The 26,437-nt window shown below is 34.6% G+C and overlaps 1 protein-coding gene across 35 annotated transcripts in view; it reads right to left on the reverse strand.

Moving 5' to 3' along the window:
- Window positions 1-26,437, reverse strand: part of ADGRL3 (adhesion G protein-coupled receptor L3) — an 828,850-nt gene that overhangs the window by 628,921 nt on the left and 173,492 nt on the right. For all 35 annotated transcript variants that reach the window (XM_045473912.1, XM_045473918.1, XM_045473914.1 and 32 more), the window contains exon 2: window positions 16,050-16,118. The gene's annotated coding sequence lies outside the window, so the exon portion shown is untranslated. The remainder of the gene's footprint in view (window positions 1-16,049; window positions 16,119-26,437) is intronic.

Here is a 26,437-nt window from a genome sequence, read left to right on the forward strand (position 1 = left end):
GATCTATTTAGTAAGCAATGTTTTATTTCAAATACCATTTTGACATTTGAATAAATAATAATTTTATTAATGTCTGACTGTAGACAATTTCTATTTCCGGATACTCTCTACTTACAAGTAAGGGATTGTCCTGTCCTATAAATGGTCCATTCAGAACTTTTATTTCTCATTAGAATATGTGAATAAATTCAAGTTACCCTAGTATAAGTTATTCTTTCCTTTTCTGTAAAAAAGAATCAAAGAGAGAAAAGTACCGGTGGGGAAATGTGCAGAGGGAGACAGAGGTTAGGGAGACAGTTATGGAAGGAAAAAAAAAAAAACATTTGCAAAAGAGAAGAGAAGAAAGGGCATATTCCTTTATTTACATGTTCTCTACATCAAATCTGATTCAGTTATTGAAATCAATATTAGATTTTGAAAGATTCTTTGAATATGTCATTTCATATTTCAAGAGTTTACCAAGCAAGTCGAACACATAAATGTAAAAAAAAAAAAAAAAAAAAAAAAAAGTGTCCTATATCAGGGTGAAGTTGGAGGATAAAAGTACAGAGGAAGCCCAAAAGGTAGAGTGGTCAGCCAGAAAGGTATAAAAAGAGACATTATTTTACTACATAATAGTGAATCAGGTTAATGTTTATAGATAGGATTATCACAAATTAAACTTGCTAAACAAGTCTGGATGAAGACTTTAAATATAAAATTCTTTGCCATGTATTTAAGTGCTAAAAGATGAGAAAAAAGATAAAGTAACTTATCTCGATGAAAAATTACGTTATTCAAATTGAACTCTGGTGCCATTTATTGTTAATATATTTATAGGCTAATAATTATCGCCCCCATGATATCTAATAAAAGGTCTACTTTTATTAGACCTAATAAGATGGGTATTTTCAATCGATCAAAATACAAAATTCAAAGCTAAAATCATCATATTTTCTATCTTTAGAGTTTTAAAGGCTGTTTCTTCTTTAATAAATTACTTGTTTATCACACTTCAACTGTTCCTTAATATTAATTAATACCTAGACATATCACAAAGGACACTGACAAATTTTCAGGATTTTATTTTCTGTAAAACATTGTTCAATAATTTCTTTTTCTCAAGGTAAAATACATCAAAACTAACATCCCTCTGTTATTTCATCATTCAGAGGGTAGGCTGGTGGATGTAACAAAGACTTCAAAAATATTGTGAAGAATGATTTACTCCAGAAATTTCATCACAGCATCGACTTCCAAAGTCCAGACTTACTTCCGTTTTCAAAATATGTGTGTGGTATGGTACTCCACTGACCAATTTCTTAATCATACATTCCATTTCTACAACCATCTTTGGAGTAAAATGCAGAGAAGAAGTAGAATCTTTAATATATACTTTAAAATAACTTCTTTGAAAAAAAAAAAAAGAATTCTTGAAGAGATCCAATATACCACTTAGGAGCCTGAAAAGACCAATTACTATCTTCGAATTTTCTGTGGGAGATTAGGAGCTCTTGTGGTTATTCCCATTTTCCCAAGACAGGTACTTATATGCAGCAGTTAGAAAATACAGGGATCAAAACAGGCGTAGTCTCAAGGAGCATTAGAAACACTGCCATTCTAGCTCTGCGGTGCAAAAGAGCAGGGAAAAGCTGGTCAGGACGTAGGTATGAGCTATCTAGAAATCGAGGGGTAGAAGAAAGATGCTGTAAAAAAAACACAATTCTCTGGGGAACTAAGGTAGTCTCTGAAGGGGTTTTAAAAGTCAGGGCCTGTGGAAATCATGTGCTCTCATATTTTCATATCCTCACATTTGCCCTATTTCCCTTCTGGATATCTTTTTGACTATGAGTATCTAATGCTAACCAGACCGCAGCAACGGAAGGCAAATCTGCATCACTTACATCTGTCCTGTTACTTAATTTCTTTTGTACAATTTTTTTGAAATTCAAAAATTTTTGTGAGAAGAAAGCAAAGTGTTATAGAGGGGAAAAAATAAAATAAAACAGAGGCTGTATTAACATGCAAGAAAGAAAAAGCTTGTGCTGGGGCGTCTGGGGGGCTCAGTCAGTTGGGAGGCCAAACCTTGGTCTAGGCTGAGGTCATGATCTCATGGTTGGTGGTTCAAGCCCTGGGTCCCAGCACTGTGTCCGGCTCTGTGCTGACAGTGCGAAGCCTGCCTGACATCTCTCTCTCTCTCTCTCTCTCTCTTCCCCAAAACAAAGTTAAAAAAAAAAGCCTGTGCTTAAAAGTCATAACTTTATCTAATTTTGCAATAATTACTATGTGATGATGTAATGATTTGATGACTTTTTTTATAAAAATGAACTAGAAATTGTGTTATTGATATATATTGTTTTATGATTTTAACAATTATATTGAAAACTACTAATGAAATATAAATTTTTATTCTACTAAATCAAATCTCCATTCCTCTTAGTAATAGTAATGATATCTTCCTTACAAAAGTTTAATAAATGATTAAATAAGTTACATGAACTTATGTTTCATAGTGCGTAAGACATAACAGATAACCAGTGATAAGATTTTGAATGTAAGAAGTTAAAAAAAAAAGTCAAAGCACTATCCGAATGTATGTTATTGGGGTCAACTTGTACATGAACTTATTCTTGGGAAATACATGGATTTATAGTAAGTACATTTTATGTTAATATAACAACAATAAAGGCTTTCCTCTTGGATGAGTTATTTGGTTGTGACAGAGAAGGCAGTGACTGGGAAAGTCAAAAGTGTGCTGGTTACTCTTGATTTTTACCCATACTACATGTTCTCAGAGATCAAAGCCCTTCGAATGATAAAATACTCAAAAACTCCGTTCAAATCCATCAAATTGGCAATAGTTTTCCAATCTAAGTCAAAACAAGAATCTCTCCTTCTAGATCGACATGACAAATGTGTTTATTATAACTTGATATAAGTATATTCACAGAAAAGTTTTAAAAGTTTGGTTGATCCAGGGTATTATCAAGGAGAGTAAATTAAAATCTTTAACATCATTAATGGCAGAAATGGGCCAACATTAATAATTGAATTTGTATTTTAAATATATTAAACATGACTATACATAATGTGAAAAATGTAATATTTTATTAATTTTAAACTTTGTTAAAGTTCCTTTTCTGCTACAGCTAAAGTTTAAAGAATTTTGTTACTGGATACCTTGTATGTACAGAGAATGTGTCAATTATTTGGGTGAAATGCCCAATCTAGGGATAACTTCACAAATAAAGCTTTTTCCTTTTTACCTAAAACAAGCTATAGTAAACGCAATTTGAAAAATGGATCTCAATTCACATGTGGTCTTCAATTTATGGTGAATACAGTTTGGTGGAGACTCCATTAGTTCATTATTCCCTATTTGTGTATTAGCATTAGCACAATGTGCGCTCTCAGAAAATGGAATAAAAATACCTATTAGTGTTACTCTTTCTAAACGAACAGTTGAGCTATTCTCCTCCATATCAATGTTTTCCAAAGTGTTTTATAGTATTAAATTTATTGCCTGGCATTCTACTGAAGTCTGTGCCAGTCAAAACATCTGCTATCTTACCATTTTCTTATCTATTTCAAATGGGTTGCAATTGGCTATTTTTTCAATGAAAGCTTTAATTTGCTGTGGTATTTTGCTGAGTGGATTTAATAGCCTATTATAATCTTCATATTTTTATTATATTTATTGTCTACTAGTATGCTTTACCCATGGTTAAGAAATAGTCCAGTAAAGCTAGAAAGCACCTGAAATAACACAGTACAGTGAAGCAAAGTTATTAGAATGATCTGTATAGCCGTTTGCCCAAGGATAATTTTTCAGAAGCTATATACTCAGCAAAGGTTTTATAATACACTTCCTCTGCTCTTTTCCTTTTAGCAATGCTTTTCAAAGGTGGTATCAGAGGGAATTGCGGCTAAAATATTTACCGATAAATGTATAGTAATCAGAAGCATCTATTTTCTTTGGATATTTATATATGCCCAGAATAAATGTCAAACTTTCATTTTCAACAACTTATCACTAGATTATCCATAAACTGACAATCCAAAACCATTGCTAATTCAGTGCATTTAATTAGGGATGAAATTACATTGAAATGAAAAAGAAACCTATTAAAAACTTAATGTGTAGAATAGTTAACAACACTGAGGATTTCTTCACTCATGGCTGGGAACTCTGAGACACAATGTAACAAAAAGTGTTTGTCTACAAAATTCAGTTTCTTCAAATTTACAATGGAGACTTTATATGATTACACATGCATCACCACCAAGTTTTATAAAAATCTAGCCATTCACAATTTTTGGCAACAAAGCCAGAAAACAACTGCTTGCTTCCATTACACTTGTAAGAGGCAATTTGAGAAGTTACTCCCCAGGAATTAAATTCTGTGGATAAACATTTTAGCTAATTGCATTATTGTTCTCAGAACATTGAAGGCAGCATTAAGCCAAACTAAGAAATCCAATTTATTTGTTTCTTTCTTTTTGCAAAAGCAATTAAATTCTCTTCCACTAACACATTTTAGGACTCAGGAAAAAAAAAAATACATAGACTGTATATTAGATGGATTGGAAAGATATAAAAGAAAGGTTTATTTAAGTATAAAATTTATGTTTTAAAGAAGGAAAAATGTGGTCCCCTTGGGTTAAATAAGTTCTAAAGGTATATATATTTCAAAGGCTTATGTTAAAGTGCAGTGAAGGGAGTTCATCATTTGAACTTTCATCAATGCTGAGAGCTCTGCTATTTGCCAACAGTTTGCAGAATACTGTAGCTGGCACTTGTACTCCCATGCAACGTTTTTTATCTGATTGTTTTATCCTACCTTTAATGCATCGCTCATACTTCCAAGACACGTGTTCTTTCAAACAACAGTATTACAATAATACTTTAAAATTAGATCTCTAGTAAATACATAATATAAAAAGGGCCTCTTCCTACGTCCTTAAATTTCCTCTTAAGTATCTCTACCTAACACTATCACTCTGAAAAATTATATTCCTCCGGAACACAATATTTCCTATTCCCTAATGAATGCTCTGGTTTTGTGATGACCATCACTTAGAGTGGCCATTCTCTGTTCTCCAGTAGTAAAATCCTTCTCATATGCAACCATACTTCTCCTTCTCATATGCAACCATACTTCTCCTTCTCATATGCAACCATACTTCCATACTTCCATACTTCCTTCCTTTTTCTCATGCTTCTACTATAGTACTTGGGATATTGTAATGTAGCTAGTTGTACATGTTTCTGTATCCCCAACTAGACTTCCGATTTCCTTTAAGTTAGAGCGTTATCACTCCAGAACACAGCAGAGGTCTTACACACACCAGATACTAATATAATATATATGAAATAAGTGACTTTAAAAAGAAATTAAAACTAATGTGTTTTAATCTTCATTCCTCTTAAGGATTTATGACATTCTTTAGCCTTTGAAATATGTCACTTCAGGAGCAACTGGGTGGTTCAGTTGGTTAAGCAGCCAACTTCAGCTCAGGTAATGACCTACAGTTCAGGGATTTGAGCCCCGCATCAGGCTGTCTGCTGTCAGTACAGAGCCCACTTTAGATCCTCTGTCCCCCTCTTTCTCTGCCCCTCCCCTGGTGATTCTCTCCATCTCTCTTTCTTTAAATAAATAAACAAGCAAACAAACAAACAAACGGAAATATATTACTTTGTGAAGTAGTAGTTATTCTGCATTAAGCATATGCAGCCAAAGTTGATGTTTTTAATCAATCTCCCCTATTTGTGAGTATCTAAGCTTTAAATTGTTTCAGAAAATGCATATTTACTCTGAAAAAACTGAGAATTTATTATGAAACCTAAGTTTCATAATTAAGGGGAGTTCTAATTAAATCTGGAAAAATTTCAAATACGGTTCCAATAAAATAGTCATGTAATACTAAAAACTAGGAACATGAACTTACATTAACTCACATTTACTCAATATAAAACAAAATGCAGAGTTTTTCATATTATTAAACTTCTGAAAATCAGTAGGGAAATTAATAATTGTATAATACTCAAGCTTTCTGGAATAGTCGGTTAATTTGTTCAAAACACCGAAACTGTTTTTCAAAATCGTACATATTTTTTAAAGTTTTTAAAAATGTATTGTACATATCCTTGCCAAGTGACAAAGTACATTAAACACACACACAAAATTACTTTTTCTACTCAATGATCCAAGACCATCACAGAATTGCAGCATCCTATTTTTTGTAAAGCAAGAAGGTCCTTTATGGATAATCCAGTGCTGCCCTCACTAATTGGACAAATGAGAATACTACAACCCAGAGAGATTATGCGATGTTCCCTGGGTCTCATAGCAGGTTAATGGCAAGACCAGACCTACAGTAAAGGTGACCTGATCCAGAGCTCTTCCTAATAGGAACCATATTTGTAAAATGTGTGTAACTCAAGGGGTCTGGATACATATAGAAACTGTGTTCTGACATATTGATCCAGTCTGCTATAATTACTAAAAATTTTTATGATGACTTTTAGTGGTTACTTGGTTCCTATCCTTAATGTACAATGTGAAAATTCATATTTAGTTTTTAGTATTTCTAAATACTTACGATAAACCATTTTCTTGTGAGGGTCTTTTCTATGTAAAAAGCACATAAGCTTTAGTTAGAATGAAAGAACTGAATATTGCATCCAGTGCAGAAATATTTAAGATTTCAAAAAAAAAAATTTTTTTAATGTTTATTTATTTTGAGACAGAGAAAGGCAGAGCGTGAATGGGGAGGGTCAGAGAGAGGGAGACACAGAATCTGAAGCAAGCTCCAGGCTCTGAGCTGTCAGCACAGGGCCCGACACGGGACTCGAACTCGTGGAGTGTGATATCATGACCTGAGCCGAAGTCGGATGCTTAACCGACTGAGCCACCCAGGCGCCCAAGCTTTATTTTTTTGTGGTTAGTTGTTTAGGGATAATTTACTAAAGAAAACAAGACACGCTCCTAAAGAAAAGTAAAAATTATCATGGAAGGAAAAATCATAAAAGTAGCATTTTCTATTTGGAGCATATCATTTTTCCTACTTAAATTCAGAGACCAATAAAAACAGGTCTTGACATAATCGGACTAGTATTACAAAATTAATAACTTAGCACTTGAAGAAGACAAGTTTCTGTACAACACGGATTTAAGTAATAACAATTGCACTTAAAATAGAAATAAGATAGAAACAGGAATAAAATCCAATAAGACAAAATAAAACACAGAAATAATTAAAAAAGCATATACATGCACTTACCAGGTGACCAAACAATCCAACTCGTAGGTATTTACCTTAGAGAAATGAAAATTTGTGTACACACATACACACACAACATATGAATGTTTATACTAGCATTATTTTCACTAAAACCTGAAACAATCCAAGTGTTCTTCAACAGGTGGACAGATAAATGAACTGTGAGACAACCATTCAGTAGAATACTGCCCAGCTGGAAAGAAGAAATGAATTCTTGATATATTCAAAAAACAAGAATGAATCTCAAAGACATTAAGATAAGTGAAAGAAGTTGGTCTCAAAAGACTACTCACTGTATGATTCATTTATATGACATTCTGAAAAAGCTAAAAATATGGATTGAAGTACTATGGAATAAAGAACAGATTAGTGGTTGCTATGGGTAACGGACAGAGGCAGCAAATGACTAAGAAGGGGCAGCACAAGAAATTTTTAGGTGATAAAACTATTTGTACCATACTTGTAGTGATGAAGACACAATTCTACACAAGTCTTAAATCTTTTTTGTATGCTTAAATCACAGCATACAAAAAAAAAAATAAAAACAAAAACCTATAAGCAGAGATAGATACAGAGACAAATAATAGTCATAGCTGCATGTGTGTATACATTTTTTAAAATTCCTCAAATATTTACAACGGGTAATTTTAAACATATATACTCAATCAAAAATATAAAGGTATATACGTAATTTTATTTAAAAAAAATTTTTTTTTCAACATTTATTTATTTTTGGGACAGAGAGAGACAGAGCATGAACGGGGGAGGGGCAGAGAGAGAGGGAGACACAGAATCGGAAACAGGCTCCAGGCTCTGAGCCATCAGCCCAGAGCCCGACGCGGGGCTCGAACTCACGGACCGCGAGATCGTGACCTGACTGAAGTTGGACGCTTAACCGACTGTGCCACCCAGGCGCCCCCCCAAAAATTTTTTTTTTAATGTAAACCGTGGCTTCCTCTGGCTGTGAGGTTTTGGATCGTATTATTCTCTTTGCCATATTTACTAAATTTTCTGTAATTAGTATACATCTACTTTACTACATAAAATCTAACATTTTAAATGATTAAAATTTAAGTTTAGTCATTTCAAAATATAAAAAGTTTAAAAAAAAATGTTTAGTGAATAAAGCTACGGCTACCGAAACTACTCATCCAAAGATACTAAATTTTTGGTTATAATTTATTTAGTCTTTGTAAAACTCTATTAAAAAGGCTTTATTTTCATTTTTGATGAAAAATGTACTACCGTTGTTTTATATATAATTCATTTGCTGTCTACTGCTTCATGGCCCATTCTGTGGTTTAAGCAGTGGCTAACAACTTTTGCTTTGCTCAACTGACTGGCAGCTATCATTTGAATGCTAGACTTATCTTTATGCAAATTTCCAAAGGTCACCATTTATGCATGTAAATTCTGAAGGGCACTAACTCTACAGCTGACAGATTCTGACAGCCACTATATCTCCAAGAATGGAATAAGCAGGGAAGACTATCTGAATAATTAATGTGTTTTTACTGTGCCCATGGCCAGTTCTTACATCCTGCACTTTCTGACTGGTTTTCAAATTAATTAGAAAATGTAATCTCATGGCAAACCAAAACCTTTTTTTTTAATTTCTATAAACAAATGGTAAAGAAATGAGACAATAATTAATGACCCTCAGTTCAAGTGTTATATTAGTAGAGATCACTCCTATCTGGAGATAAAAATAAACATCTAGTTCTGGATATTATTTCTGTAAAAGAACATTATTTTTGTAAAACAAAACAAAACACAAAGAACTCTGCTCCCTAAAGTTCAGTATATGGCACCATTAAGCCATGGGGTTGCCATTTCAAACTTGAGAAACATCCCACTGAGACTTCAACTCTCACGACTGAAACGCAGTCATTAAGACCTGCCAACTTACCTTCTAAATAGTCTCAAACATATTACTACTACTCAATCCCCAGGGTTGTTGCCTTAAACCAGGTCTTCATTATGCCTCACCTGGTATTTCCCAGATAATCCTCCTGCCTATGGCCACAGTCACCCACATTGCCTCCCGAGTTACCTTTCAATGTCCAAATCCACGAATAAGGCCAGTTACCCAATATAAAAGACACTTAAAAACAGAAATTAAGAATGGGGCGCCTGGGTGGCTCAGTCGGTTAAGCGACCAACTTCAGCTCAGGTCACAGTCTCGTGGTTTGTGAGTTCGAGCCCAGAGCCACGTGTCAGCTCAGACCCTGGAGCCTGCTTCAGATTCTGTCTCCCGCTCTCTGTCCCTCCCCCATGCTCTCTCACTCTCTCTCTCAAAAATAAATGAACATTAAAAAAAATTTTTTAAATAGAAATTAAAAGGATGCTCTCAGGAGAAAATATTTAGAATATATTAACTAATGGGAAGAGATAATAAATTTTTCTGACATGTGGTAATATGTGATCTGGAGAAAAGTAAAGCAGGCTATTCAGGGAAGGCTGCCCTAATAGAGGATAGTTAGAGCCTAGGAAATAAGCATGGGGAGAATGACGATTGGCAGAGGAAGCAATATGCTAAGTCTCCCAAGTAGAACAGCCTGTGTGTTCAACAAATGGTAATGAAGCCAGGGTAGCTGGAATGCAGAGGAGACTGAAGGTAGACCAGGGCTCTGAGTTCTGAACACTGAAAATGATGTAGCAAGGAAAGGTGAAGGATGTTGTAATTCTTTAGGCAAGAGGGGACTGCGATCTGAACCAAATATCCAAGGAGAGGTTCAGAAGTAGTCAGACAGTATCTGCTGATAGATGTGCAATGCATGCAAAAGAAAAGCTGAGATTCACTCCAAGGATTTATGCCTAAGGAACAGGAAGAATGGAGCTATTAAGCAAAAGTTTCCTGAGAGTGATGGAGTGCCTGGTTGGCTCAGTCGGTTGAGCATCTGACCCTGGATTTCAGCTCAGGTCATGATCTCATAGTTCGTGGGTTCCAGCCTTATGTCCAGCTCTGCACGGACAGTGTCAAGGCTGCTTGGGATTTTCTCTCTGCCTCTTCCCGGCTTGTGCATGCTCGCTCTCTCTCTCTCTCTCTCTCTCTCTCTCTGACAATAAATAAATAAACTTAAAAAAGTTTCCTGAGGGTGAGGTTTCTGAACGGTCCTTATTTTTAATTAGTTTATTATTTTGAAAACTTCAATTTGACACTTTGGGGTTAAATCCATTCCAAGAGGTGCCGTACTGTTGACCTTTCCAGTATGTCCTTCAAGGCTCAAAAAAACTGTAGTTTATTTTACAAGCGCTTAGTGTTTGTAAGTGCTTAGATATGCCTAGCTCTATTTTAAATGACATGTAGTACATAATTTTATTAACCCCATATTACCAATGAGGAAACTGAAGTATAGAGAGAGTAAGTAATACCTCCAAAGTCATCCATAGTGTCTCTCTTCAAATTTTGACCTCTTTGCTCCGCTTCCTCTCACAAGTGGTTTTTTATTTCATTACTAAAAAAGAATAAATCTAAAGGTTCCCAGGGCTGATAGTGGTAGGAGGTGGGACCTACAGAGGGGCACAAGAGGACTTCCAGGGATGACAGAAACGTACTTGACCTTGATTTTGGTGTCAAGATAAACACAGCTTTACGTGTTTATCAAAACAGAAAAATTGTACATTGAAAATAGCAATTTTACTACACATGAATTATACATAAATAATCCTGATTTTTAAAAATTATTTAGCAAATATCCTAAAGTGGCATAAATTGATAATAAATTGATATGGAAATATATATATTTTAAGGTGAATCTTTCATACAACATAATTTGTTTGAATATTTTGTTTGACAAACGCAGTATGCGTAATGCTGTCTTGCTACAGTATTTACTGAGAATGTAATACATTTTTATTTTTCCCATATAATTTTTCATGTGTGATTTCAGCCATTTTGACCACAGCAGGAAGTTCTAGGCTTTTTCCAATGATTTGATTCATCCTCTACAGGAATTTCAAATAAAGCATCTAAACATTTATCAATGTTCAGTGAAACTTTGTAAATGACCAAACTGAACATGACTTTAAACATTGCTGAAAAACCTGGTTATCTGTGCTTCAGATGTCATTAAGTCTCGTATTAACGTTGCTGTGCTCTACCAATAACTTATACTCAAAACAAAATTTGTCCTTAAGACAAGTTTAATCACTTAGGATCTAAGAGACAAATCCCTATTTCATAGTTTTGATTATTTTGAGTTATCTTATAATAATGATGATGATCTGATTTTGATTATCTTGATTATTTTAAGTTTTAAACTATCCTTAATAAATCTAAGTAGATTATTAATGTTTATATTAAATAATGAATCTGAAAAATATCCTATAATAGGAGGAGGGAAAACATCAGCTGTGCAGTTTTTTGTTATTGTTGTTGTTTACTCAGGCATGTATTAATCAAATAGTCTTCAATTTGTAATTTGTATTTTGTAATTTGTAATTTGTATTTAACTCTGTAAAATCAACTGTTTAAATAGGAGTTGTGTAGTTAAAAATTAACATTAATTTGAAGCACCTGCGTGGCTCAGTCATTTAAGCGTCTGACTCTGGTGTTTAGGCTCAAGTCATAATCTCACCGGTTGTGGAATCAAGCCCCGCTATTTGTGCAGAGCCTGCTTGGGATTCTTTCTCCCTCTCTCTCTGTCCCTCTCCCACGTGTAGGTGTGCACACACACTCTCTATCAAAAAACAGTAAACTTTAAAGATTGATATTAATTCAATTAACACACTTATCCAAACACATATAATATCAAATCAGTACACTAACATATTCTTAGAAACAATCACTGCCATCAAAATCCCATGAGATAACATCTGATTTCCATAAGGATGGCTATAATCAAAATAACAATAACTTTTGGCAAGGATATGGTAAAACTGGAACACATGACTGGTGGGAAATGTAAAATGGTGCAGCCCCTTTGAAAGCAGTTTGGAAGTTCCTCAAAAGTTAAAACACTCAGTTGACCCAGCAATTCCATCCCCAGTATATATCCAAGAGAAATGAACACATATGTCTACATAAAACCTTGTGTATATTCATAGCAGCCATTAGTCATAATAGCCAAAAAATAGGAAAAACAAAACAAAACAATGTCTAACAACTAATAAATGTATGAACAAAATCTGGTATACCCAAATAATGGAATATTATTCAGATATGAAATTGTGTTCTGATTTATATAACAACGGTAAAAGTTGACATTATGTTAAATGAAGAGGGCACATACAAAAAGCCACATATTTTATGATTCCATTTTTTTTTTTTAATTTTTTTTTCAACGTTTATTTATTTTTTTGGGACAGAGAGAGACAGAGCATGAACGGGGGAGGGGCAGAGAGAGAGGGAGACACAGAATCGGAAACAGGCTCCAGGCTCTGAGCCATCAGCCCAGAGCCTGACACGGGGCTCGAACTCACGGACCGCGAGATCGTGACCTGGCTGAAGTCGGACGCTTAACCGACTGCGCCACCCAGGCGCCCCTATGATTCCATTTTTTATGGTAAATCTGTAGCCATGAGACACAGCAAGCAGGCAACAGTGAGTAACTGCTCATGGGTTATAAAGTGCTTTTCAGGAAAGATAAAAACATTCTGGATTAGATACTGGTGATAGTTACACATCTTCGTGAATTTCCTAAAAAATGCTGAATTGTACACCTTTTAAAAGAATGAATTTATGGGATGCAAATTATATCACAATTAAAAGACAATGAAGTTGGGGCGCCTGGGTGGCGCAGTCGGTTAAGCGTCCGACTTCAGCCAGGTCACGATCTCGCCGTCCGTGAGTTCGAGCCCCACGTCGGGCTCTGGGCTGATGGCTCAGAGCCTGGAGCCTGTTTCCGATTCTGTGTCTCCCTCTCTCTCTCTCTGCCCCTCCCCCATTCATGCTCTGTCTCTCTCTGTCCCAAAAATAAATAAACGTTAACTGCCCTTAAAAAAAATAAAAATAAAAATAAAATAAAAGACAATGAAGTAATCCCTGCCAATCAATTAACACTGTAACAAATTCCTATGAATCTTCCAGAAACTTCATATATGGGTGCCTGTAGCAGTCATTATGTTAAGTATTACAATGTCTCAATTATTTCTTATACCTTTTTTTAAAGTTTATTTATTTTTGAGCTTAAGAGAGAGTAGGAGTGGGGGAAGGGCAGAGAGAGAGAGGAAGATAGAGAGAATCCCAAACAGGTTCCATTCTGTCAGTGCAGAGCCTGACATGGGGCTCAAACTTCCAAAACTTTTGAGATCATGACCTGAGCTGAAATCAAGAGTTGGTTGCTTAACCAACTGAACCATCCAGGAGCCCCTTTCCTACATTTCTTAATGAAAATAAGTATCAAGAAGAGGTTATGAAACGTTCTCCTCACAACCCTATGAATACCCTTAAGCACTCTAGAGACACCTCAGCTGGAAAATTAAGCTCTAGTCCTGCAAACCTGCTCATCTCCTAACATTGTCCCACTGCGTGAGTAATCCTTCAGCAACATTAGAAATATCAGTCTTTCACTGGCCATGCCTTGCTCCTTTATGTACACTTTCATAAGCTATTCTGTTGGCTTGGAATGCATGACCTCACTTTCCCTGCTCCAACAACCCCTCAATGACTTCATAACTTCCATGAAGATTTCAAGGGTCTCCAGCAAAAGTGACTTGCTCCCAACTTTGTTTCCTTAACAGTTTGTCAGGGACTTTTGTGAAATGAATATAGTAATCTCATAGTTTCTTATCTTTCCCACCAGAATTTAGTATATCCAGAGCAAGCACAACTAAGTCTTGCATGGCTGAATTTTTAAAAAGATGACTGAATCAGCCTGTTTTTCGCTAATTTCGCTAAGTAGCAAAACCACATTTCCTATTCAAGATAGTAAAAGAATGCCTGCAAAATTTATATGTTAATGTATAGATAAGCTAGTAAATACAAATAAAGTAGATTCAATCATATCTACTGTGGGAAACAGAAAATGATGTTTGCCTATGTGAATATATATGCTGAAGAAATCTGTGGCAAAGAAATTGAGGCAAGATTATCTAAAGGAAGGAATACTAATTGGAAAAATTAAGGTCTACAATGGTGAGTACAATATCATATCTTAAAACACTCAGTACTCTTAAAGTAAAAAGTACAGAATCTCTGAAAATAGATTTTTAATAATTTATAATCAAACCAATTATATCAACAACTCAAAATGAACATGATTTAATGTGAGTAAGAAAATTGGTATTTCTTTTTTTAAAAAAATTTTTTTTTCAACGTTTATTTATTTTTGGGACAGGGAGAGACAGAGCATGAATGGGGGAGGGCAGAGAGAGAGGGAGACACAGAATCGGAAACAGGCTCCAGGCTCTGAGCCATCAGCCCAGAGCCCGACGCGGGGCTCGAACTCACGGACCGCGAGATCGTGACCTGGCTGAAGTCGGACGCTTAACCGACTGCGCCACCCAGGCGCCCCGAAAATTGGTATTTCTACTTTTAAGTTGTGTTTTTATAATAATTTATGTTCTAGGTATTACAAAGTCACCTTACAGAAATGTACTTTGGTAACTTCAAGAAGAAAGGAAATTCCAATTTTACTCTTGGTTGATTAATATCAAGGCCTACAGAAAACACGAATAGACACTTCTCTAAAGAAGACATCCAGATGGCCAACAGGTACATGAAAAGATTCTCAGTGTTACTCCTCATCAGGGAAATACAAATCAAAACCACACTCAGGTATCACCTCACGCCAGTCAGAGTGGCCAAAATGAACAAATCAGGAGACTATAGATGCTGGAGAGGATGTGGAGAAACGGGAACCCTCTTGCACTGTTGGTGGGAATGCAAATTGGTGTAGCCACTCTGGAAAACAGTGTGGAGGTTCCTCAAAAAATTAAAAATAGACCTACCCTATGACCCAGCAGTAGTACTGCTAGGAATTTACCCAAGGGATACAGGAGTACTGATGCATAGGAGCACTTGTACCCCAATGTTTATAGCAGCACTCTCAACAATAGCCAAATTACGTAAAGAACCTAAATGTCCATCAACTGATGAATGGATAAAGAAATTGTGGTTTATACACAATGGAGTACTATGTGGCAATGAGAAAGAATGAAATATGGCCCTTTGTAGCAACGTGGATGGAACTGGAGAGTGTTATGCTTAGTGAAATAAGCCATACAGAGAAAGACAGATACCTTATGTTTTCATTCTTATGTGGATCCTGAGAAACTCAACAGAAACCCATGGGGGAGGGAAAGGAAAAAGAAAAAAGAGGTTAGAGTGGGAGAGAGCCAAAGCATAAGAGACTCTTAAAAACTGAGAACTGAGGGTTGATGGGGGGTGGGAGGGCGGGGAGAGTGGGTGATGGGTATTGAGGAGGGCACCTTTTGGGATGAGCACTGGGTGTTGTATGGAAACCAATTTGACAATAAATTTCATATATTGAAAAAAAATATAAAGGCCTATTTGTCTTCAAATGATTTGCTAAATAAGATGTAAATCATTTATGTTATTAATATATGTAACAAAATATTTTTAATAGCACATTTATTTTTCATAGAGCTAGAGTATACTTCCTCACAATGGCAAATATTTTGAACTACATTACTTACATATTTGTCCACAAGAAATGTCAATTTATTTTCCAAAAAATATATAAAGTTCCATTTAAGTAGCTCATTAAACAGTTTTTAATATGAACCTCATAAAAACATACATTAAGTTGAATGTAAACATTCACTGAAATACACTGAAATGACTAACAATTATGATTGGCAAAAAATATTCCAATAGTTACCTTAATTTTCTCTTCAGTAGCTAAAAGTCCATGTTCTTTTCCTCCAATTTACTGAACATTTAAACATTCCTGTAAAAAAAATACATTACATGATTAGACAAAAATGTACTACTTTATGGTTATTTTTGTAGGACTATTTGAGTATACTTATGTATTTCTTATTGTTGGTCAACTGTATTTTCCCCCCACAATGGTTGGGGTATAGCAGCAGAGCCAAGGTATAAAAACGAAATTCAATTCACCTGTGACAGATCTTCCTCAACCATCTAATCTGCTGTAATGTACGTTGGGAATAATTAATGAATTTGGTAGGTATTGGAATTTAAACATTTTCCTAATTAAAAGAAGATGTAAGATTTTATAATAAGTTCTCTGATTTCTTCTTGCCATTTGCAAAAACGTGCATGGAGCTATAATCGATTAAGATAAGCAAAATAAGTCAATCAGAGAAAGACAAATATCATATGATTTCACTCATGTGGAATTTAAGAAACAAAACAGATGAACATATGGGAAAAAGAGTGGGGGAAAAGAGGAGAGAGGGAAACAAACCACAAGAGACTCTTAAGGACAGAGAAGAAACTGAGGTTTGATGGAGGGAGTCAGTTGGGGGATGTACTAGATGGGTGATGGGCACTTGTAATGGGCACTGGGTGTTGTATGTAAGTGATGAATCATTAAATTCTACTCCTGAAATCAATATTGCACTGTATGTTACCTAAGTAAAATTTAAATAAAATTTAAAAAAATGATCATAAAAAGGGCGCCTGGGTGGCTCAGTTGGTTGAGCATCCAACTTAAGCTCATGCCATGATATCACGGTTTGTGATTTGAGTCCTGTGTTGGGCTATGTGCTGACAGCACAGAGCCTGGAGCCTGCTTCAGATTCTGTTTCTCCCTCTCTCTCTCTCTCTGCCCCTCCCCCACCTACACTCTGTCTCTCTCCCTCAAAAATACATACACATTTAAAAAAAATTTTTAAAGACCATAAAAAATAAAATAAATTCTATGATTTCTAAGAATTTTCTGGGTTTTTGTTTTTGTTTTTGTTTTTTTGCAACAGACACTTTTAATAAGATCCTGGGCTATATTTAATCACTTTTATCATTAGAACTGCTGTGGAAAAAAAAAATGAGAGACAAGTATCTTGCCACTTAATCAGTATATACAAATACATGCTCTGTGAATTTATGTATATACAGAGACTGTGATTATAATAATTTAAACAAATTCAGATTTTAAAAATAGAAAGGAATAAACAAAAAAATAAGACTTAAGTGGTAGGTTTAAAGGGATTTTTTTAGTCTTTATTTTTCTTTAAATCACCATAATATCTCTACTCCTTTTATTATTAAACTAATATCAATATGGCAAACATTTTATTTAAAAAAAAGGAGTAGTGTCTTTCATAGTATTTTCTTTGGGATTTCAATGTTTTGTAATGGTTCTGCACTGGTCATATCAAAGTCTGAACTTTCTAGTGAGTCCATATAAGTGCTTTATATGAGCATCAGCTGCATTAGTTAATTACTATGATACTTAGTATTTATTATGCTATTAGTAGTAATATGCTATTAGCAAAAGCCTAAGTAATCATATATGTGCCAAAACAATGACAAAATCTAACATGTATTCTATAATCTTGTCCCCAAATGGATAAGAAATTAGATATGTGGAGAAACTCATTAGCATAAAATTAAAATTAAGCTCTTCATAGAATCACTATTGATTACCATCAGATATATAAGAAAACAAATTAGTGGTAAATATATTCACTAACAAAAGCATTATATTTTGTTTGAGGATTTCAGATTATATTTTCCTAGTGAATACCCACCCATATTTGGCCAATTAGTGAGGTTTTATACCATAAGAATAATTCATTCCATATTTGAATGGCACACTTGACTACTTGAACAGGCAAATGCAAGCAATTGTTTTACTCAATTCTTGGCTGTACATGTAAGGTATTTTTTTTCCTGTTTTTTTTTTTTTTTTTTTTTCCATCCAAACTTAACTAATATTCTACATCTGATCATGGGTAATGACAGCACGGGCTATCCTGGAAATATCCTCAAGCTTTACATTTTGTTTCCCCCAATAATGAAATACATTCTGAAATCCAAACATGACTTATTCCATGAAGTTCTTTCTCCCCAACAGCACCAAACCCACTCAACCACAGACAGAACCAGTCCTATGTTCCCTGATGATCCTGTACCACTTTTTATATTCTTCTATTTGGCTGAACCCCTACAACTGCTTGAGAACAGAGGCTGTGACTACCTCTTCAGTTGATATTACCCCTTCCTAAAGAACTAAGCATTTAACAGGGCCTCAGAAATGCTGACTGGGTAAACAAAGTATTTTCGTTTTAGTTAAAACAAAAAAAAAAATTCTAAGTATTTATTGGAAACTGTCTGTATTGGCCTCACATAAATTGAGGCCAAGAACAAAAATGCAACATTATATGTGTCTTTGAGTTTGTTTGCTTAACTATCTTTATAGGTCCATTTTCTTTTTGTTCATAAGATCAGAGATTCTTTAATTTACAGTTTGGCTATAACTGTATCAGTGCTTCATTCAATTATATCCCTTTAGGCATTTAAGAATTAGTAGACAACTCGGACAGAAGAACAAAGTGACACAGGGTCACAGCTTCCTATTATGAAGGAGACCAGGACTGAGGTAAATCGCAGAAAAGGAAAAGGGGAGTGAGTGTCTGAAGGGAATTGAAAACCAAAAGGAAGGGAGGAAGAGGTCATATCAAATCATATCAAATGATACTGTTCCATCAACATGAAGTGTTAGGATAAGTTTCTTTTCCAATAAGTAAATGTGATCTAAAAGATTTTTATTTTTATTTCTTAATGTCTATTCACTTTGAGGGATGGAGCAAGGGAGAGAGATAGAGAATGCAAGCAGGGGAGGGGCAGAGAAAGAGGGAGAGAGAGAATTCCAAGGAGGCTCTGTGTTGTCAGCACAGACCCCAATGTGGGCTGAGTGTCACTAATCATGAGATCATGACTTGAGCCAAAATCAAGAGTCAGAAACTCAACTAAACTAAACCACCAAGCACCCCTAAAAGGGATTTTAAAAGGAACTACTAGAATCATTTTTGAGCAATGTGACTACTTCGAAAGAAAGCACTCAGGAAGGATAGAAAATTTGGTGTGTTTATATTTTTATATTTTCATCACCATTCAAAAGTGACATAAAAAGAAATTCACCAGCAGTTATTGAAACTCACTCTATGCTTTGCAAATTATAGATGGAAATATCTGAATATTAGATAGCTTTAATTAAAAATTAAAAATTAAATTAATTCATACTTTAGATAAAACTTTGTTATGAAGCACATATGTAAGACAGCAAAAATGGAAAATAAAATGGTAAGGATATGATTACTAACTAAAAAAGGGGAATACATAATAAAGATAAATGTTCAAGGCAAATTTTCTAATTCTGAGATAGCAAGTTTAAAAAGTAGAGCAACATTCATTCATTCACCCATTCATCCAGTACTTCATCAAATATTTTACCCAGTACCCAGGCACAGTTCTAGGTGCTGTAGATTCAGGAGTGAACTGAACAGACAAAACTAGCCCTCAAAGAGTTTATATTTACATTGTGGCTGAGGAATGGGAACAGAATGAGAAAGAAACAAACTTTATACTCTCCAAACACTTTTAGTAACATTTTAAAATTTTAAACACTTGATATTTTTGAAGATTCTATGTTCCTATTTAACCTTAATTTTTTTAAGGTTTCAAACACTTTATGTCTTCACTTCACCTTTATAAAATCCCTGAGGTTAGTATGAACACTTCCTTGTTTATTTCACAAATAAATATTCTGAGACACTGAGTGTCAAAGCCAGAATTTGAATACAACTAATCCAAATTCAGTCTATACCCTCCAGCTTCTCAAAGAGCATTGTGCTGATTATTATTGTCCATATTTGATAAGAGGATGCTTGCAATGAAAAACAACAGGCTTTCTTAAATGCATTCTTTATAAAATAATCATCTCAGAATTTCACAACACTGATTATGGTTTGAAGGCACCTTCACATTCTAATATTTAAATAAGATTCCAGGAAATCCAAGTAAAAATTAGTCTGGAATTGAGATGAAAATATATTTTATTATCTTGGTCTGTGTGGCGTTAATTATATTTATGTGACATTTCCCACTGAACTGTCCAATAAAGGTTCAGGAAGCAATGAATAACTCATGGGTACAAACACACTTTAAAAAGATCATTCTAGTGTCAGGTAAAAGATGGTTTGCAGCCTAAGATGACACTAAAATGTTTTAAAAGATTAGTGAGAACTAAGAATAAAAAAAAATAGAGTGAATTAGTAAACTACTTATAAGGTAATATATATTTTTTTGTCTATGAGAGTCCTTAAATCAGTTTTAGAACAGTTAAATACTAGATGTCACAATTTTATTACCTGTAAAAAGAGGTATATAGCCTTATATCTATCATTTCAAATTACTTGGAAGTTAAATAAGAAAATAGGAGTCAAACTGTATATAGACACATTAACTACACTTATGACATTCTACCTCCATTACTAGATTTTCCAGTGCTCTAGCTGTGATGTTATTTTCCAACTACCCAGTTTCCATCTCCCAACCTATTAGTCTGAGTCATCTTCAAATATCTTCTACTTTCAGTCCATATCAATAACTATTAGCATGTACCACCACATTATGTTCTCAGGAGACTGTTCAAATTTGGCTTTCATCTCTATTTCCAAATGTGCCACTGATAAAGATTATCATGGTTATAAGGTAATAGTGCTAAGGCAAGATCCCAAAGCATTTTACACTTAGTTTGACCTCCTGCCAACATGTGGTCACCACTGGCCCTCATACTTGGAATACTACAATAGCAACTTCTTTCTTTTTTTTTTAAATTTTTTTTTTAACATTTATTTATTTTTGAGACAGAGCATGAACGGGGGAGGGTCAGAGAGAGAGGGAGACACAGAATCCGAAACAGGCTCCAGGCTCTGAGAGGTCAGCACAGAGCCTGATGCAGGGCTTGAACTCACGGACCGGACCATGAGATCATGACCTGAGCTGAAGTCGGACGCTCAACCGACTGAGCCACCCAGGCGCCCCACAACTTATTTCTTATAGTGCCATTTTATCCCTGTTTTATCTACCTTGCAAACAGCTGCCTGAATAATCTGAGACCTTATTTTCCCCATGATGATTTCTGCACATTAATCCACAAAACATCCTATTGTTTTTCACAGGGTCTGGTTTTCAAGACCCTCTACAAGATGAGTACATTCTTTTCTATTACGAACACCTTTTTGACACTACTCTACTTTACCAGACAGAATTTCCACATCAGCCAGCTGAGGTTGCTGACTGGTTCCTCAGACAGATTATTCCAAATAGAGTGGTTTGTTCATGCACCAAGGATGCTGTGTAGTTCTCTACACTTATAATTTTTTTAAATGTTTATTTATTTTTGAGAGAGAGAGAGAGAGAGCATGAGCGAGGGAGGGGGAGAGGAGGGGAGGGGAGGGGAGAGGAGAGAGAATCAGAAGCAGGTTCCAGGTTCTGAGCTGTCAGCACAGAGCCTGACGCGGGGCTCAAAATCAGAAACTGTGAGATCATGACCTGAGCCAAAGTTGGAAGCTTAGCCGACTATACTTATACTTTGAATACTATGCTAATAGTGTGTGAAGGTCTCATCCTCTAAAGAAATTAGCCTCAAGACTTAGAGCACAAACACACCTGTAAACTTCTGGTGCATTTTAAATCAAGAGTACAAAGCCTAGTCCTCAATGGGTCAAATTTTCATATGAAATCATTTTCTGCCCCCATGAATGCAAGCCATTGTAATAAGGAAGGTATCTTGGTTGTAATTTTAAATCGATAATAAAACTGGACGACATTGACAAAAACAGTTTGTTTCGGGATTATGGAACTGGCCAGTCATCCAATAAATTAAGTGTTTTTGCGAGAAAAATTACTCTTCTTTTGGTAAGAACTGTGGGGATCCTGTAGTATTTTTGCCTGGAAATTCTGTTATTTCTCACCCCAACCTCCAGCTAGACACTTAGGTCATAAAACAAACCTTAATGAATTTAAAAGAACAGAAATTATACAAAGTAAAATGTATGACCAAACCAGAGTAAAATTTAATTTTTTTTAGAAATCCCCAAATATTTGGAAACTAAAAAAAAAAAATTTATAAGTACCTTATGCAAAAAAATCACAAGAGAAATTAGAAAATAGTTTTCAACTGAGGAAAACTAAAGCAGAGTATACCATAATTTAATGGAATGCAGCTAAAGCAGTGCTTAAAAGTAAATTCATAGCTTGAAACATCTAAGAAGAAAGAGAAGAAGAGCAAACTAAATGCAAACTAAGCAAAAAGAAGGGAAGAATGAAAGGAAAGAATGTGTGACAGTGATCAGAATATCAACTGTAATATGAAAACATTCCTATTGCTTATTGTTATTAAAATCCCTTACCTTTTCTAGCCCTTAGTATCTTCATCTTTAACATGATAATTAGAATAAATTACTCACAACCCTCCTCCTCACTGAAAAATACAATTAATATTTTCTGGAACAGCAAACAAAAGTATAAATGATATTAAAAATACGCACTACATCGACAACTAATAGTGTATTAACTGAGGGAAAGGACCACAGATAATCCAAAACAAGAAATAATCTTGAAAGCTTAATCATACATTACACACAACATTTTCACTTATAAAAGGCTAACCCTTTTACATTTTATTTTGATGACTATCAAAAGAAGTTATAATTAATGCAAGATAAGGGAAAACATTTATTATAGTGACAGTCTGCCATAATACATACATAGAGAGGAGAACAGAAGATAGCCTAGAATAAGACAACATAGGATAAAGTAGGGTAAGACAGGATAGGGAAGGGAAAAGAAGTATGCTTAATTAATGTCTACCATATACCCTGCCACTGGGTAATATCAAGCATTACAGCAGTATATATAAAGACCTTGCCTTCATAGAAGAGAGTTTTTTATTTATTAAGATCAAATTCAGAGATTAGTCCTTCTACTTATTTCCTTTAGTTTCAATTCACCTAGATGGAGATTGTTTCTTCCCTCACAGAAATGGCAATGTCCTGATTAACCAATCAATTTATCAGAAGTCCATGGCATCCATAACCAAAACTCTCATCCCAGCAGGTTTTGACTAAGGTAGTACCCTTGAATGGTAATTCTTCCAGGAATGTGGTTTTTTTCTGTACTCCTTCAGCTTATAAAGATACAAAAAGGCAGGGACATTATTCATTACCAGGTATCCAAAACTAATGCAAAGCTTTCATACCTACAAACACCTCTTTCTCAGAGTTTAGTCTAGGAATGAAACAACTGATGCTTTAGCTTATATTGTCTAAGGACTATGCAGCCACTGCTCTAAGAAGACTTGGTGGGTTTCCAGGAACATTATTTCCTCAGCAACATATTGTCTTCTTTCTCTGCTTGAGAAACAGCTTCCATGTTATCAATATACAAAGCAATCATTCAATGTAATCTGAGTTTTTACCCCTCATAAGTGCCTATGTTATAACTATAATTGCACATAACACATTCGCATCCTAATGAAAGTTTCCAAATTCTATAATAAGAAGCTATGATGCTATTTTCATTTACAATAAAATGTGCCTACATTCCATCCTTTTAAAGAATCATTTATTGGTAGAACACACTGAAATCTGCCTTTTTACTTATATCTCGTTGTGTTTTATCGCATGTTCAAAATTTAAACAGGGAACTTCAAAAATGCCTAGAAACAACAATTCTGATACATGAAAACATCTTTTACTTTAAACATTATCCTATCCTTAATTATCAGGTTCTTAGTTCACAAAAATGTACTTCCCCTTCATGGCAAACCTAGACAAATAAAACAGCTTAATCTCAAACTATTATATGTAGTGAAAATAGCCTAAAAACAAGTTATTGTGCCTATGTGCTACTGAATATTTTCTACAGACTCATGATTGAATTTTTATAGATTTATACAGTTTCTTTCAGTTCTAGAAAAATGATTTTTTATCTCCCATTTCTCAATCCCTGTCACCTGATCTCAATTCCAAGGAAAATCCAGTATGCCAGAATCCTAAGTATTACTAACGATGAGAACCTAGTGTCTAATGAAGTGTTCTCAAAGGTTTAAGAAAGTTTGGATTGCCAAGCCAGACACTGAATCTCAGATAAGCTTCTTCCAAAAATTCTCATTCCTCTGGTCATTAAAAAAAAAAAAAATCAATAGATGTAAATCAAAGTTTAAAAAGCTTCTGAGAAATGACCTCTGCTAAAGTCTCTTGGGGGCTTTCCAACTGTGCAGGGGGCAGGGTGTGGGATCAAAAAGCAGAAAGAAGTAAAGAAATGTTTCTGAGCAAGTGAAAAAAAAATCTAGCTGGAGGACTAAAAGGGATTAGCTTACATATCAAATATCAGATTTCCATTGCATTGCTACTCTGCTTTCTCCTTTTTTTTCTGTCCCATTCTTGCATTGCCCATAGTTCATTACATGAAACTTTATTTCCCCACTTCGTGTAAGATTTCAAGCAGAAAATCTTCAGTACTGAAATCTTTAAAATGGTATGCTCTACATTACACAGTAATAAGCACCTTATCTGAGACTCCACCATCTGGAAATCAGACCAATTTAACACACAGCCCCAAATCTGGAAATATATTTAAAAGAAAAAAGAAAAAAAAATCTCACAATGCACGAAAATCCAGTGAACTTGACTCACAGAGAGGCCTTCAGTCAAAACTTATTCTTTATGTTCTCCAGTATTCTAACAAAGAGAAATGAGAAGCAGAAGCAGCAAACAGACTTAACAACCACCACAAATACCTTAAGATCTGAGGAGAACTGAAAAGTACCTAGAAAGAACTGTGGAAACAGTTTTATTCAAACTGTCAAACATCTGGAGTTCTGTCACGTTAATTGAGTGGATGTTTGCCTCGATTTTTCAGGAATTTTTCTGTACCCAAAGAGGCCACCACCCGAAGCAAGACTCTATTTAACTGAAGTTTTACTCATGTACAATTCAAACTAAACATCAATCAATAAGGTCCAATTATGCTGGCATAATAAGACAATTAAAAGTTAACAGCTTTGATAAAGTATAAAGGATATGTGTGTGTTTTTGTGAATGTATCCACCCCTCTTGAGGACATTACTTTTTAAGCATATTTATTTTATTTATATCTATATATACATAGATAGATAGATATAAAGAAGAGTATATAAATCCACATATAAATTTGATATCACATATCCATGATGGGGTAAATCCACATCAATTGTTCCAAAGTGTATACTATATATTTTTTTAATTACTTGTCTTTTTTTGGGGGGAGAGGTGGTAGGTTGAGCATATTTTTTCATAGGACTTTTGAAAATAAAAAATGTTGCCTGCAAGCATTCAACAATTTTTTTTAAAGTAAGGCCTATCCAATTAGAACAGTATTTTTCAGAATAACAAGTAAAAGAATTTAACACAAGGGAAATTTCTTAGGTGAATTAAAATAGTAAGTTTTTTTTTTTTAATTTAGTTAGTACTAAATTATAGTTTACATGGCTACTGAGTAGGACCGATTTACTTTGAAGTATACATGCAGAAGATATAAAGGAAACATTAATAGTTAAAATAAGAAAAATGTTTTTTTTTTAACTTTATTTTGAGAGAAAGAAAGAGTATAAGCAGGGGAGGGGAAGAGAGAGAGAAAGAGAGAGAGAGAGAGAGAGAGAGAGGCATAGAATCTGAAGCAGGCTCCAGTCTCTGAGCTGTCAGCACAGAGCCCAATGCAGGGCATGAACTCACAAACTGTGAGATCATGAAGTGAAGTGAGATGCTTAACCGACTGAGCCACACAGGGGCCCTAAGAAAAATGTTTCTATTCTTGCCACTTTCCCTCTTAACAAATAAAGTTAATTTCTCAGATTCATACAGGATAAAATACACAAATATGACTTGACCTATAACTATAAATGAAAATAAATGTGTTTCTTATTCCTTCAAATACTACTTAAAGCTAAATGACCATGTTTTATAGAAAACACAGTCATATCTCCATCTTCTCTTACATGATTATACACCTATTATGACTATCAGAATAGCATGCTATGGTTATTACTGCCAAAATTCATGACCAAAGAAGAATAAGATATTTCCAGGATAGTGGCAGAAAAGAGGTTTCAAAACTTGGCTGAGATAATTTTTCACCTGTAAAATCAATTTCTTTCTTCTATTGCTTCACAAAATCCCTAATAGGCAACTGCTTTTACATTCTGTATTTCAATTTAAATTATATTTGTTTAAAATGGATGAAAGTTTAAAATGC

The sequence above is a fragment of the Leopardus geoffroyi genome, chromosome B1, assembly GCF_018350155.1.
Source record: "Leopardus geoffroyi isolate Oge1 chromosome B1, O.geoffroyi_Oge1_pat1.0, whole genome shotgun sequence".
Lineage (NCBI taxonomy): Eukaryota > Metazoa > Chordata > Mammalia > Carnivora > Felidae > Leopardus > Leopardus geoffroyi.